A 17417-nucleotide genomic window follows, 5' to 3' on the forward strand; every position below is an offset into this window, starting at 1 on the left:
GTATGGGGCCGGTAAACAAATGTAAAGTGCATGTGCATATATATCAGATCAATGGCGGACGTAGATAGTGCAACGTGAGCCCCAGACAAAAGAGCCACAAGCAGAGTTCCATACAAAGTAATAGATAATTACCTCCTCCTAGAACAGTCCAGTCCTCCAGGTACAGAGCACCCCGACGCGTGTTTCGGACCGTGTCCTTCGTCAGGGGGTGATGTACTGGAGGAACCGGCAGGGTATATATACAGTAAAGGACCCTATCAATGAGGGGAGCAGAAGCAGTGACGGCGCATGCGCCGCCGGAAGGACCCGGAAGTGCGCAATACCCGCATCATGTCGCCCGGCAAAAGATGCCATGGCAACAGAGACATGGGATACGCAACAACCAGGACCCAGGCGGCGCATGCGCACAGCAACCGCCCCGATCATTAGACAGGGTAAGTATCCTATCAGTCGATGGAGGAAGTGGAGGCATAGCGGCGCGCGCGTCGCCCAGGAAACCGAGAATGCATGGATCCCACGCAACGCAGCACGGCAGATGCCATGGCGACGCCGCACGGGACACACAAACAGGAAAAACCCCGGCAGCGTGCGCGCACAGCAACAGCTTCACAACATGGACAGAAGAAACATACAAGATAACCATATAAGATGCATATCATGTCAGAAAAAGCAACAAACGAGCATCAATACGTGTCAGAGCTAATATTACATGGATGATTGCATGCTGGAAAGAATAATAAACAATATATATATATATATACAATTATATATGTCCATAATTATGCTGGCAGTTCTGCACAATATTGACAGTTATTACACCACCACTGGCACACAAAAAACAACAACAATATGAGAAATTTTATAATGAGAAAAATATATAAAACAATACAGAATAAATAAAGACAAATGTTGCTTTGAAGTTGATGAAATATCACTGGAAGAGAGCATTGGGCATGATGACATAAATGCACCAAGAAGTCCAGGATGAGCGATAAAGTCAAGGTGAAAACAATGTAATAACTAGATAGGAAGATAAAAAAGGACAATGTTAAAATCATGACAAAATGTATATAGCATAAGATGAGAACAAATCACAATAAATAACCACATCAAGGAGTATTAAGATGTGTATGTAAAAAATAAAAAATAAAAATAATAATAAAATAAAAAACATGAAATAAATCGGGGAAGAAAAAATAACAAATAAAAAATAAATAAAAAATAATAATATTAAATACATATGAGTATATTACATATATATATGCTTACATATACATAAAAAGAGGTTTGACAAATCATAAATATACTCGTATATTGACAGCCGTGGCTCAAAAATAGTGATGAATAGCAACCAATAAAACTAATGGTAATAATAATAATTAAAAAGCTATATACAAATGTACATAAGGGCAAAAGCCGGTTCAGTTAAAATAGATAAAAAAATATATAAAAAAAGAATAAGAAACTGGTTCACAAAAAAGCTGCAAAATTAAAATTTTCGTTGAGGCCTAATGGAGAAACTGTTTGAAGGGTCCAGATCCATTTTGATTCTAGTCTTGCCAGTGGTATACTTATCCTCCCACCCCTAGAGGTAGGTTTGATGGCATTAATACCAATGACACGTAGCAAGGAAGCATCTGATGCATGATGTATCCTGAAATGTTTAGGAAGGGTCTTGAGCGTGGATAAATCTTCAATGTCCTTAGCGGCGGTGATGCCAAGAACGTGTTCCCGGACTCTGATTTTAAGTTGGCGGGTAGTTAAACCGATATAAATCAGAGAGCACGGACAGGTGGCATAGTAAATCACTGCCTTAGTAGTGCACGTTATAGAGGACCCAATTTTGAAGGTATTACGACCATTGGAGCTGGTGAAATTATGAGCCCTCCCCACATTAGGACATGCCACGCATTTTCCGCAGGGACGACAGCCTGTTAATGGTTTGATTTCAGAAAAAAAGGAGTGAGATTCATTAACATAATGGCTTTTGACCAATTTATCACCGAGGTTAGTGGCCCTTCTAAAAGTAATGCTGGGTACGGGCCCAATATACTGGGATAAAATAGGGTCTGTTTGCAAAATAGGCCATGATTTTTCCAAATATTTCCTCATTAGCTCCGTCTGTCCATTATACTGCGTAATAAATCTGACTGTTTGATTCGATGTAATGGATCTTGGGGAATAAAGCGCCTGATGGCGGGTGGTATTTTTGGCACGGTTGTAACATAGTAACATAGTTAGTAAGGCCGAAAAAAGACATTTGTCCATCCAGTTCAGCCTATATTCCATCATAATAAATCCCCAGATCTACGTCCTTCTACAGAACCTAATAATTGTATGATACAATATTGTTCTGCTCCAGGAAGACATCCAGGCCTCTCTTGAACCCCTCGACTGAGTTCGCCATCACCACCTCCTCAGGCAAGCAATTCCAGATTCTCACTGCCCTAACAGTAAAGAATCCTCTTCTATGTTGGTGGAAAAACCTTCTCTCCTCCAGACGCAAAGAATGCCCCCTTGTGCCCGTCACCTTCCTTGGTATAAACAGATCCTCAGCGAGATATTTGTATTGTTCCCTTATATACTTATACATGGTTATTAGATCGCCCCTCAGTCGTCTTTTTTCTAGACTAAATAATCCTAATTTCGCTAATCTATCTGGGTATTGTAGTTCTCCCATCCCCTTTATTAATTTTGTTGCCCTCCTTTGTACTCTCTCTAGTTCCATTATATCCTTCCTGAGCACCGGTGCCCAAAACTGGACACAGTACTCCATGTGCGGTCTAACTAGGGATTTGTACAGAGGCAGTATAATGCTCTCATCATGTGTATCCAGACCTCTTTTAATGCACCCCATGATCCTGTTTGCCTTGGCAGCTGCTGCCTGGCACTGGCTGCTCCAGGTAAGTTTATCATTAACTAGGATCCCCAAGTCCTTCTCCCTGTCAGATTTACCCAGTGGTTTCCCATTCAGTGTGTAATGGTGATATTGATTCCTTCTTCCCATGTGTATAACCTTACATTTATCATTGTTAAACCTCATCTGCCACCTTTCAGCCCAAGTTTCCAACTTATCCAGATCCATCTGTAGCAGAATACTATCTTCTCTTGTATTAACTGCTTTACATAGTTTTGTATCATCTGCAAATATCGATATTTTACTGTGTAAACCTTCTACCAGATCATTAATGAATATGTTAAAGAGAACAGGTCCCAATACTGACCCCTGCGGTACCCCACTGGTCACAGCGACCCAGTTAGAGACTATACCATTTATAACCACCCTCTGCTTTCTATCACTAAGCCAGTTACTAACCCATTTACACACATTTTCCCCCAGACCAAGCATTCTCATTTTGTGTACCAACCTCTTGTGCGGCACGGTATCAAACGCTTTGGAAAAATCGAGATATACCACGTCCAATGACTCACCGTGGTCCAGCCTATAGCTTACCTCTTCATAAAAACTGATTAGATTGGTTTGACAGGAGCGATTTCTCATAAACCCATGCTGATATGGAGTTAAACAGTTATTCTCATTGAGATAATCCAGAATAACATCCCTCAGAAACCCTTCAAATATTTTACCAACAATAGAGGTTAGACTTACTGGCCTATAATTTCCAGGTTCACTTTTAGAGCCCTTTTTGAATATTGGCACCACATTTGCTATGCGCCAGTCCTGCGGAACAGACCCTGTCGCTATAGAGTCCCTAAAAATAAGAAATAATGGTTTCTCTATTACATTACTTAGTTCTCTTAGTACTCGTGGGTGTATGCCATCCGGACCCGGAGATTTATCTATTTTAATCTTATTTAGCCGGTTTCGCACCTCTTCTTGGGTTAGATTGGTGACCCTTAATATAGGGTTTTCATTGTTTCTTGGGATTTCACCTAGCATTTCATTTTCCACCGTGAATACCGTGGAGAAGAAGGTGTTTAATATGTTAGCTTTTTCCTCGTCATCTACAACCATTCTTTCCTCACTATTTTTTAAGGGGCCTACATTTTCAGTTTTTATTCTTTTACTATTGATATAGTTGAAGAACAGTTTGGGATTAGTTTTACTCTCCTTAGTAGTGTTGAGCATTCCGATACCGCAAGTATCGGGTATCGGCCGATATTTGCGGTATCGGAATTCCGATACCGAATTCCGATACTTCCCGCGTATCGGATACCGGAATCGGAAGTTCCCAGAATTCAAACTGAACGCAGCAGCCAATGAGGAATGATTGGAAGTGTGGGCACATCCTGTTTAGCATGGTGGGCATGTAAGTACTGGCAAGGCTTGGATTGGCTGCTGAAATGATGTCACTCTGCACTATAAAAAACGCTGCCGCCATTTTGCGCTCACTCTGCTGTGATTTCAGTTAGGGACAGGACGCTGTGTTCTAACTGAGGGCCAGTCGAGCTAGCTAATTGCTTTATTTTCCTTTCCAAAGGCTAATTTAGCAAAACGCTGTGTGTTCTTCACTGTTCACCTTGCTCTTGCCTTGCAGCGCTGTTTTAACAGCGTTCTGCAAGGTCTCTGTGTGTGTGTGTGTGTGCAGCTCACTCTGTAGTCTGTGTGCAGCCATATACCCGGTTGTATTCAGCTCAGGGGGAGTTCACACTGCCTCACACAGTTGTCCTTTTTTGCTCTTAGTGCAGCCTGCTGCACATTTTTTCTCAAATTTCCTATTAGTGTTTTTCCACCAGTCTCCAGCTCTATTGTGGAAAAACACTACATAGGATAACCTAGAGGGGGGTTTTTGGGCCTTGCAGCGCCGTTTACGGCTGTCTGCACGGTCTCCGTGTGAGCCCAGCTCGCCCTGTAGTCTGTGTGCAGCCATAGCCGGTTGGATTCAGCTCAGGGTTCGTTACTGGCTCATACCTTGAGAAAAATTTTACTTTTTTTCAAATAGTGCAGCCTGTTTAAAATTTGAAAAAAAAAAAATTCCTATTAGTGTCTTTCCACTCGTATCCAGCTAAATAGTGGAAAAACACTATATAGGATAACCTAGAGGAGGGTTTTTTGGCCTTGCAGCGCCGTTTACGGCTGTCTGCACGGTCTCCGTGTGAGCCCAGCTCGCCCTGTAGTCTGTGTGCAGCCATAGCCGGTTGGATTCAGCTCAGGGTTCGTTACTGCCTCATACCTTGAGAAAAATTTTACTTTTTTTCAAATAGTGCAGCCTGTTTAAAATTTGAAAAAAAAATTTCCTATTAGTGTCTTTCCACTCGTATCCAGCTAAATAGTGGAAAAACACTATATAGGATAACCTAGAGGATGGTTTGTTGGCCTTGCAGCGCCGTTTACGGCTGTCTGCACAGTCTCTGTGTGAGCGCAGCTCGCCCTGTAGTCTGTGTGCAGCCATAGCCGGTTGGATTCAGCTCAGGGTGCGTTACTGCCTCATACCTTGAAAAACAATTTCCTTTTTTTCAAATAGTGCAGCCAGTTTAAAATTTGAAAAAAAAAATTCCTATTAGTGTCTTTCCACTCGTATCCAGCTAAATAGTGGAAAAACACTATATAGGATAACCTAGAGGAGGTTTTTTTGGCCTTGCAGCGCCGTTTACGGCTGTCTGCACGGTCTCCGTGTGAGCCCAGCTCGCCCTGTAGTCTGTGTGCAGCCATAGCCGGTTGGATTCAGCTCAGGATTCGTTACTGCCTCATACCTTGAGAAAAATTTTACTTTTTTTCAAATAGTGCAGCCTGTTTAAAATTTGAAAAAAAAAAATTCCTATTAGTGTCTTTCCACTCGTATCCAGCTAAATAGTGGAAAAACACTATATAGGATAACCGAGAGGAGGGTTTTTTGGCCTTGCAGCGCCGTTTACGGCTGTCTACACGGTCTCCGTGTGATTTAAACTAGCTCTGTAGCCCGATCTGCACCAAAAAAAAAGTTAAGTTCACCAAACACAACTTAACACTTGTGTAGGCCACATTTGAAAAATAATAAAGTTTAGTCCACAATTTACAACATTAGTGTTTCTTACACCTGTTAGGAGGAGCATTTCAGGAATAAGCACACTAAGGCCTTAGTACTTTTCTGCTTATCTTTATCTGTCAACCAAGATGAAGAGGGCAGGGAGTAAGGCACGTGGGCGTGGGCGCGGAGCAGGGAGAGGAGCAGGGAGAGGACGTGGTGATTCTGTGCCTGCTGCGGGCGCCGGTGACTCGTCGTCACTCAGTTTCAGCAGGGAACAGTCCTTCATGCGCAGCTTTGTCGGAGAGCGCCGTGCACCGCTGCTACGTGAAGACCAAATTGAAGCCGTTGTCGGGTGGATGGCAGCTAACGCCTCGGCATCGACTTCAGTTAGTGCCACATCCTCTCAGGCACAGAGCACTGGAGAGCAGCCATCTGTCTCTTCACCACCTGCCAAATTGGCCAGGCAGTCAGAGAGCCCAGGACAGGAGCCGTCTCTACTTCTGTTCTCTGAATCTCTTGGCTTGGAAACAGGGGGCCAGCCAAGCAGCATTGGAGAAATGGAAGAAGAGGCAGTGTGCAGTGATGCCCAAAAGCTTTATCTCTCTGACTCTGAAGAGGCAGGTGGGCCAGTGCCTCCGGTGACCACAGCGCAGTACGCATCTGATGATGAAACTCAGGTGCCGCTTTCTGATGCGTACTGTGCTGCCGAGACTACCCAGGAGGAGCAGTTGGTGGCAGAGGGTAGTGGAGATGATGAGGTCCTTGACCCATCGTGGCGTGAGGAACAGGAAGGTGGTGGGAGCAGCTCTGAGGAAGAGCTTCCCCTTACGGGCCAAAGAGGGAGAGGGAGGGGGAAGACTGCGGAGCCTGTAGCCTCCACTTTGGCACCCGTTAGGAGCCTGTCTCTTTCCAAAGCCAAAAAGGGCGCTCCCAAGACTTGCAGTGCCTGGTCCTTTTTTGACACAGTTGCAGATGACATTTGTTTTGTCAAATGCAAGCTGTGTCATCAGAAAGTAAAAAGAGGTAAAAGTGTCAGCAACCTCAATACCACAAATATGTGGAAACATGTGCGGAACAGGCACGCGGTGGAGTTACAGAAACACAGTGAAGACGTAGGCCAACCAACAGCGGCAGCTACCACCTCTTCATCTCGTGTTGCCTCTTCCTCCACTGTTGTCCAGAGACCTAGTGTAATTCCACCCACAGCACCACCTTCCCAGTCATCCTCACACTCCCAGTCTACTCTACAGCCATCGGTAGTCCAGGCATGGGAGAAAAGGCGGGCATTCTCGGCCAACCACCCCCGAGCACAGGCTCTGAATGCAGGCATTGCCAAACTGTTGTCCCTGGAAATGCTCTCGTTCAGGCTGGTGGAGACTGACAGCTTCCGTGACTTGATGGCATTGGCAGTCCCACAGTACAAGGTGCCCAGCCGCTTTTACTTCAGCAGGCAGGCTGTCCCTGCCCTGCACAGGCATGTTGAGGCAAACATAAAACATGCGCTACTGAACGCCGTCAGTAGCAAGGTCCACCTCACCACCGATGCGTGGACCAGTCAGCATGGACAGGGGCGATATGTTTCCCTCACTGCCCATTGGGTTAATGTTGTTGAGCCAGGTACAGATCGTGCGAGTGGCGCAGGACGTGTCCTGCCCACTCCAAGGATTGCAGGAATCCAGTCTGTACGCATCGACTCCTCCTCTTACACCAGTTCCTCTGATTCCTCTCTGCAGGATCCGTCACAGTCCACCTCCACATGGACCCGTGAACAGGGGCGTAGCTAGAGCTTTTGCCGGCCGGGGCTGCTCCCGAGTTTGGCGCCCCCCCCCCCCCCCCCTTGGCTCAATACACACAAAGGTTACCAAAAATAGGGCAACACACATGATAGGGTCTGCAAAAAAAAAAAACAAGTTCTGCTTACCTGACCGCGCTCCTGCTCTCTCCACGCAGCTGAAGCGTGCACTCGCCGGCGACTGACAATGACGTCAGAAGCCGTCGACGTGTGCGCTGCGGCCGACTTCAGCTGCCAGCCTCCAAATGGCTGGTGGCTGTTGTTAACTATTGACGTACGGGCGCGGGCCCGCACGTCAATAGCGTTAAACAGCTGCAGCGCCGGCCGCGGTTTTAGAGGGCCCCGGGCGAAAGAGTCTCAGTGGGCCCCCCCTTTAACACATAGCATGATTCATGATGCAGATACAGCAGAGAAATATAGCATAGCCACATAGCATATAACACAGCCCACGTAGCATATAGCACAGCCACGTAGTGTATAACACAGCCCACGCAGTATATAGCACAGCCCACATAGCGTATAGCACAGCCACGTAGTATATAACACAGCCACGTAGTATATAACACAGCCATGTAGTATATTGCACAGCCCACGTAGCATATTGCCCAGCCACGTAGTATATAACACAGCCATGTAGTATATTGCACAGCCCACGTAGCATATTGCCCAGCCACGTAGTATATTGCCCAGCCACGTAGTATATTGCCCAGCCACGTAGTATATTGCCCAGCCACGTAGTATATTGCCCAGTCACGTAGTTTATTGCCCAGCCACGTAGTATATTGCCCAGTGATGGAGTATACAGCACAGAGCCACATAGTATACAGACTTAAAATAAAAAATAAACATATACTCACCCTCCGATGAATTCTGGCCCTGTATCGCACGAGGCAGCTTCCAGTCCCAGGGTTGGTATGAGCGCAGGACCTGTGATGACGTTGCGGTCACATGACCGTGACGTCATGGCAGGTCCTTCTCACATACCATCCTTGGCACCGGAAGCTGCCGCTTGCATGGAGCGGGCACTGGAGCGTTGCGAGGAGCGGGAAAGGCGATGGAGGGTGAGTATCAGTGGCGTAACTACAAAGTTATGGGCCCCGGTGCGAACTTTCAAATGGGGCCCCCCCCCGCCAAAATATTTTTCACCCAAATCCACATCCTGCCCATGCTCCTGCCCCATCCGACTCCGCACTCTGCCCCATCCGACTCCGCACTCTGCCCCATCCGACTCCGCACTCTGCCCCATCCGACTCCGCACTCTGCCCCATCCGACTCCTCACTCTGCCCCATCCGACTCCTCACTCTGCCCCATCCGACTCCTCACTCTGCCCCATCCGACTCCTCACTCTGCCCCATCCGACTCCGCACTCTGCCCCATCCGACTCCGCACTCTGCCCCATCCGACTCCTCACTCTGCCCCATCCGACTCCTCACTCTGGCCCATCCGTCTCCGCACTCTGCCCCATCCGTCTCCGCATTCTGCCCTATCCGACTCCTCACTCTGCCCCATCCGACTCCCCACTCTGCCCCATCCGACTCCACATTCTGCCCCATCCGACTCCACACTCTGCCCCATCCGACTCCTCATTCTGCCCCATCCGACTCCTCACTCTGCCCCATCCGACTCCTCACTCTGCCCCATCCGACTCCGCACTCTGCCCCATCCGTCTCCGCATTCTGCCCCATCCGTCTCCGCATTCTGCCCCATCCGTCTCCCCATTCTGCCCCATCCGTCTCCGCATTCTGCCCCATCCGTCTCCGCATTCTGCCCCATCCGTCTCCCCATTCTGCCCCATCCGTCTCCGCATTCTGCCCCATCCGTCTCCGCATTCTGCCCCATCCGTCTCCCCATTCTGCCCCATCCGTCTCCGCATTCTGCCCCATCCGTCTCCACATTCTGCCCCATCCGTCTCCCCATTCTGCCCCATCCGTCTCCACATTCTGCCCCATCCGTCTCCACATTCTGCCCCATCCGTCTCCACATTCTGCCCCTGTCTCCACATCTCACCAGAACAGCAGGAACCGGAAATCTGCTGCTGGTTGATACCAGAGAACACGAGCTGCACACAACCAGGACTGAGCTGCTGAGAGCTGAAGGACCTGTGGTGACGTCATCGTCATGTGATCAGGAGGCGGAGCTGATAAATGGTGAAAGCCCTATGATAGTGATGACGTCACCACAGGATCTTCAGCTCTTCCTTTCAGATCAGGCGTCGGCTGCTGATCTGATGTGTGCGCCCGGCAGGTCAGGTGGAGGGCAGGTCTGTCTGTTGCCGTGCGGGAGGAATCACCTGCACGGCAACAGTTTTTAACTTTTTGCTGGTGTCGGCGTGCACCTGACCTGCCGGGGCCCCTGACTTCCCCCGGGCCCGGTCGCAGTGGCGACTGCTGCGACCGTGGTAGTTACACCACTGGTGAGTATAGCAGGTTTTTTCATTTTTTTATTATTTTTAACATGACATATTTTTACTATTGATGCTGCATAGGCAGCATCAATAGTAAATAGTTGGGGACACACAGGGTTAATAGCAGCGGTAACGGAGTGCGTTACACCGCGGCCCGTTACCGCTGCTATTAACCCTGTGTGAGTGGTGACTGGAGGGGATTATGGAGCGGGCGCTGATTGTGGGGAGTATAGAGCAGGCGCCGGGCACTGACTGCAGCGGAGGGACTAATCGGACTGTGCCCGTCGCTGATTGGTCGCGGCAGCCATGACAGGCAGCTGCCGAGACCAATCAGCGACGACAGACAGAGGCCGCGACCAATGAATATCCGTGAAAGAAAGAAAGACAGAAGGACAGACAGAAAGACGGAAGTGTGACCCTTAGACAATGATGTAATATATATATATATATATATATATATATATATATATATATACACATATATACTTCTCACCTGTGTCTTGCCTCTCTGTTGTTTTCTGTCTCTGTTCTCACATCTTTTCTGTCTCCCGCTCTGATTTTCATATTTCCTTCTGCCTCTTCTTCCTGCTTGTCCGTGGCTCCGCCCCTGACATTTAGCCCCGCCCCTCCATGGCTCTTCACATTGTGAGAGCTGTGACGCTGCTGGAGGGGCGGGATCGGAGCTTCTGCTGCTGACTGCAGGTGCGGGGGTGAGTCACAGCGTGTGTGACTGTGTGCCCCTGCTACACTGCAGCCAGCAACTCTGCACAGCCGCGCGCACTGCCAGCGCTCTGCTCCAGTCCTCATAATGCTGGGAGGAAGGAGCAGAGAATGAGTGCGCGCAGCCGTGCTGATAGCCGCCCCCACATTGTGCCGCCCGGGGCGGCCCGCCCCACCCGCACCCCCCTTCCTACGCCACTGCCCGTGAACGTTTACCTATGACCGACATGAGCACAGCCGTGGCCAAACGTCAGCAGGCCGTCTTGAAACTAGTTTCATTGGGGCATCGAAGCCACACAGCGCAGGAGCTCTGGAATGCCATCAAGCAGGAGAGCGATGTGTGGTTACTGCCAGCGAATCTCCAGCCAGGCATGGTAGTGTGTGACAATGGCCGAAATCTGGTGGCAGCTTTGGCCCTTGGCAACCTCACTCACATCCCATGTCTGGCACATGTGCTCAATTTGGTTGTGCAGAGTTTTCTGAGGGACTATCCGGATCTTGATGCCCTGCTGCACAAGGTCCGCCTAGAGTGTGCTCACTTGCGGCGTTCCAGCTTGGCCAGATCCCGCATTGCTGCTCTGCAGCACCGATTCCGCCTTCCGGAACACCGCATCATATGTGACCTACCTACCCGGTGGAATTCCACGTTACATATGTTGGAGCGGTTGTGTGAGCAGCAGCAAGCAGTTATGGAGTACCAGCTGCATCAGGCGCAAAGAAGTCGCAGTCAGCGCCGATCAGACTTCACAACCACAGAGTGGGCCACTATGAAGGACGTCTGCCAGGTTTTGCGTCCTTTTGATTATTCCACGCGGATGGCAAGTGCAGATGATGCACTAGTCAGCATGACTGTCCCCCTTATCTGCCTGCTTCAGCAAACTTTGCAAGGGTTAAGGGATGATGTGGTGGAAGAGGTGGAGGATGAGGAGTCACCTTTTCCATCAGCTTCTGGAGAGTCAGCGCCACGTGGTTCCTCACAAAGGGGTACGCAGGGGCCAATTTGTGAGGAGGATGAGGAGGAGTCAATGGAGGAGGAAGAGCTCCGTCTAGAGGAGGGAGCGACACAATTGTCCAGTGGTCAGTGTGTACAGCGAGGGTGGGGTGATGACGAGCGGGCAGAGATCATGTCTCAAGCAGGGGACAGCGTTTCTGGGCCACTTGGCACTCTGCAGCACATGGTGGATTTCATGCTGCAGTGCCTGAGAAACGACCGCCGCATCGACCACATTCTCAACATGCCTGATTATTGGGTGTTCACCCTCCTCGATCCTCGCTACCGGGACAACGTCCAAAACCTCATCCCTGCGTTGACCCGGGAGCGTAAATTGCGGGAGTACCACGACACACTGGTGAATTCCATCATCTTCTCCTGTCCAACTGAGAGGAGTGCTGCTAGTGCTTTACAAAGCAGCTCAGTGCGTCGAGGCAGTGGGGGAGGCTCTGCCCAAAGAGGGAGCAGAAGCAGTGCCTCTGCCCAAGGCAAGCCCAGTATGGCACAACTCTGGCACACTTTTGTGTGCCCGCCCCAAATGTCTACACCATCACCGGCGGCTCCAGTCAGCAGGAGGCAACGGTTCCGTCAGATGGTGACAGACTACATGGCTTGCCCTCTTACTGTACTCCCAGACGGCTCTTCCCCGTTCAAGTTTTGGGTCTCTAAGCTGGATACATGGCCAGAGCTATGCCAGTATGCATTGGAGGTGCTGGCTTGCCCTGCGGCTAGTGTCTTATCGGAACGTGTCTTTAGTGCCGCAGGTGGTGTACTAACAGACCGTCGCATGCGACTATCCTCCGATAACGTTGACCGGCTTACTTTCCTGAAAATGAACCAGGCCTGGATCTCGCAGGAATTTGCCACTCCTCTGCCTGATTAAGTAATTGGGTGTCATCCAGGTCTCCTGCTGTGTTCATCTTTCTACCACCTGAACTGCTATTCCTGGGCTCCAACACCGCCAGTTGCGGCTCAGAAGTGCAGGCTGCACAGTAAAAACATACGACCCAGTGTTATTGGGTTTCAGTAACGTCAGCTGATCCCCAGCTGTGTAGCCGGCAATGTGTCCTGCGACCGCCACGCTGGCACAACAACCTAAATGTAAGGGAACCTGTCCCTCCCCCCCCCCCCGTCGTTTGTTACTGAAAGAGCCATCTTGTGCAGCAGTAATGCTGCACAAGGAAAAGGTAGCTCTTTTTTTTTAGCTCTTTGCACACGCGGAACTTAACACTTATAAAATGTGTTCACTGATACCGTTATACCGTCCCGGAGCTGGGACTTTCCTTCGTAATGTGACGCAGCACAGCCGTCATTCCTACCCCCTTGGTGCCATGCGCTGCCTCCTCAGCGTTGTTTTAAGCTGTCACGGAGCCTGCGCTGTTCTGTTATCCCTTGGGCATGCCCTATTTGCGCTGCCTGTCTTCTGACATAATTTGGTGTCAGGCTGGCTGCGCCTGTGCGGCCGCGCTGCCCGAGATCCCGCCTCGCAGTGTCTTCTGATTGAGTCACACTGCGGGCCTGGGATCCATGGGCATGCGCAGTGCATATCTTCCCCTCGGGCTCTCGCTCATTTCCCTCCGCCTTCTTTAGACTGTGCGCCGTCAGCTGATCCCTAGCATGCCACGGCCGTGACACCGCACAGTCTGAAGAAGAGGAAAGGAGGGGAGTGAGAGTCGAGGTTATGCACTGTGCATGCCCATGGTTCCAAGGCCCGCAGTGGGATTACGTTAGACGAGACTGCGAGGTGGGATCTGGAGCAGCGTGGACGCACAGGCACTGACAGCCTGACACCAAATTATGTCAGAAGACAGGCAGCGCTAATTGGGCATGGCCAAGGGCTAACAGAACAGCGCAGGCTCCGTGACAGCTTAAAACAACGCTGAGGAGGCAGCGCACGGCATCAAGGGGATAGGAATGACAGCTGTGCTGTGTCCCATTACGAAGGAAATTCGCACCTCCGGAACGGTTTAACGGTATAAAGGGACACATTTTTAGTGTTTACTTCGGTGTTTGCAAGGAGCATAATTAAAAGAGCAACCTTTTCCTTTTGCATCCTTAGTGCTGCACAAGATGGCTCTTTCAGCTACAAACGTCTTGGGGGGGGGGGGGGGGTTAAAGGTTTCCTTTCAACTTGCTCCAATCAGGCTTCGGCCTACACTCTGTTCCTCTGCTCCTCCTGCTGTCCCTGGGCTCTAACACCGCCAGTTGGTGCCTGGAAGTGCTGTGTGCACAGTCAACAGTCGCTCCTCTGTTATTGGGGTTCAGTAACGTCAGCTGATCCCCAGCTGTGTGTGCGGCAATACCTCCAATCTGCTCCTCCTGCTGTCCCTGGGCTCTAACACCGCCAGTTGGTGCCTGGAAGTGCTGTGTGCACAGTCAACAGTCGCTCCTCTGTTATTGGGGTTCAGTAACGTCAGCTGATCCCCAGCTGTGTGTGCAGCAATACCTCCAATCTGCTCCTCCTGCTGTCCCTGGTCTCTAACACCGCCAGTTGGTGCCTGGAAGTGCTGTGTGCACAGTCAACAGTCGCTCCTCTGTTATTGGGGTTCAGTAACGTCAGCTGATCCCCAGCTGTGTATCCGGCAACGTGTCATGCGACCGCCACGCTGGCACAACTAAAATGTAAGGGGACCTGTCCCCCCCCCCCCTAGGCGTTTGTTACTGAAAGAGCCACCATGTGCAGCACTAATACTGCACAAGGGAAAGGTCGCTCTTGAAATTATGCTCCTTGCAAACGCTGAACTACACACTCATGTAATGTGTCCCCTCACACCGTCCAACCGTCCCGGAGGTGGGACTTTCCTTTGTAATGTGACGCAGCACAGCCGTCATTGCTACCCCCTTGGCACCGTGCGCTGCCTCCTTAGCGTTGTTTGATTCCGTCATGGACCCTGCGCTGTTATGTTATCCCTTGGCCATGCACAGTTTGCGCTGCCCGTCCTCTGACATCATTTGTTGTCGTCCTGGCTGCGCCTGTGCGTCCACGCTGCCCGAAATCACACCTCGCAGTGTCGTCTAATGTGATCCCACAGTGGGCCTGGTATCCATGGCCATGCGCAGTGCATATACTAGCCTCTCACTCCCCTTCTTCACGCTTCTTCAGACTAGGCGGCGTCAGCTGATCCCTAATAGCATGCCACGGCCGTGACGCCGCACAGTCTGAAGAAGCAGGAAGGAGGTGAGTGAGAGGCGATGATATGCACTGCGCATGCCCATGGATCCCTGGCCCGCAGTGGGACTACATTAGATGACACTGCAAGGTTGGATCTCGGGCAGCTTGGACGCACAGGCACTGCCAGCCTGACACCTACATGATGTCAGAAGACGGGCACCGCTAACTGTGCATGGCCAAGGGATAACATTACAGCGCGGGCTCCGTGACAGAACCAAACAACGTTGAGGAGGTGGCGCCCGGCACCAAGGGGGTTGGAATGACGGCTGTGCTGTGTCACATTACAAAGGAAAGTCCCACTTCCGGGATGGTTTGACGGTGTGAGGGGACACATTATATGAGTGTGTACTTCAGCGTTTGCAAGGAGCATAATTTTCGGAGCCACCATTTTCCATGTGCAGTATTACTGCTGTACAAGATGGCTCTTTCAGCAACAAATGCCTGGGGGGGGGGGGTTAAAGGTTCCCTTTCAACTTGCTCCACTGCAGGCTTCGGCCTACACTCTGCTCCTCTTTGATTCCCTTGGTTTCAACACTGTCAGTTGCCACCTGGAAGTGTTGTCTACACAGAAAAAACACTAGGTGATGTGTCAGTGGGGTTCAGCACCGCCAGCTGTTCCCCTGCTGTGTAGTCGGCAACGTGTCCAGCACAAGCCACGCTGCCACAACAGAACAAAAGCTGCCACCAGTGCAGGCTTCGGCCTACACTCTGCTCCTCTCCTCCTCCTGCTGACCCTGGGCTCAAACACCGCTAGTTTTTGCCCGGAAGTGCTAGGTGCACAGAGAAAAACACCAGCCAATGTGTTAGTGGGGTTCAGCAACGCCAGCTGTTCCCCTGCTGTGTAGCCGGCAACGTGACCTGCAAACGCCACGCAGGCACATGAACTGAAATTAAAGGGAACCTGGCCCCACCCCCCAGGTGTTTCTATGTATAACAGCCACCTAGTACAGCAGTACTGCTGCATTTGTACAAGGTGGCTGACTTTTGTCTCCTTGCCCACGTGGAACTCAACACGTACAAAATGTGTCTAATTGAGACCATTCCACTGTCCCAGAGGTGTGACTTTCCTTTCTAATGATACGCAGCACCCCCCTTGGTAGCGTTTCCCGTCTTTTGTCATCATGGTTTGCTGGCTGCGCCTGTGCATCCGCCCTGCTAGAAACAACGCCCCTCGTTGTCATATTTATTTTGTCAGCGAGGGTGTGGTTTATGGGCACGAGCAGTGCATATGTTCGCCTGTCTTAACTCATCTCCTTCCGCCTTCAGACTGTGCGGCCTCCTGGCCGTGGTAGGCGATAAGGGATCAGCTGAGGCCGCCCAGTCTGGAGCAGGTGTAAGGACATGTGTAAGCGGCAAACCTATTTACTGCACAAGGCCACGAATCCCAGCCACGCAGTGTGATTTTTTGAAAACACACTGTGGGTCTGGGATTCATGTCCATCGCTAACCGCAACGGCCGAAATGAAATGAGGTCAGAAGACAGGAAGCGCTCACAGCGCATGGCCAAGGGATCACAATAGCGCAGACTCCTGTACAGCAAATAACAACGCTCAGGAATCTGCGCCCAGTACCTAGGTGCAAATTTTGACACCTGTGCTGCGTCTCCTTAAAAAGACAAGTCACGCCTCCACAACTGTTTGACAGTATAATGGGCTAAATAGTGTACATGTTTTAGTCAGCGTGTGCAAGGAGCAAAACAAATAGAGCAACCTTTTACTTGTGCAGCATTAATGCTGCACAAGGTGTGGCTCTTGTACCTTGCAACACCTGAGGGGGGTTAAAGGTAACCTTTGAAATTGGTTCAACTAGGCTTCGGCCTACACTCTGCTCCTCTCCTGCTGACCCTGGGCTCAAACACCGCTAGTTTTTGCCCGGAACTGCTAGCTGCACAGAGAAAAACACCAGTCAATGTGTTAGTGAGGTTCAGCACCGCCAGCTGTTCCCCTGCTGTGTAGTCGGCATCGTGTCCAGCACAAGCCACGCTGGCACAACTGACCAAAAGCTGCCACCAGTGCAGGCTTCGGCCTACACTCTGCTCCTCTCCTCCTCCTGCTGACCCTGGGCTCAAACACCGCCAGTTTCTGCCCGGAAGTGCTAGCTGCACAGAGAAAAACACCAGCCAATGTGTTAGTGAGGTTCAGCACCGCCAGCTGTTCCCCTGCTGTGTAGTCGGCATCGTGTCCAGCACAAGCCACGCTGGCACAACTGACCAAAAGCTGCCACCAGTGCAGGCTTCGGCCTACACTCTGCTCCTCTCCTCCTCCTGCTGACCCTGGGCTCAAACACCGCCAGTTTCTGCCCGGAAGTGCTAGCTGCACAGAGAAAAACACCAGCCAATGTGTTAGTGGGGTTCAGCACCGCCAGCTGTTCCCCCGTTGTGTAGCCGGCATCGTGTCCAGCACAAGCCACGCTGGCACAACTGACCAAA

Source organism: Ranitomeya imitator, chromosome 1 (genome assembly GCF_032444005.1).
Source record: "Ranitomeya imitator isolate aRanImi1 chromosome 1, aRanImi1.pri, whole genome shotgun sequence".
NCBI classification, from domain to species: Eukaryota; Metazoa; Chordata; class Amphibia; order Anura; family Dendrobatidae; genus Ranitomeya; species Ranitomeya imitator.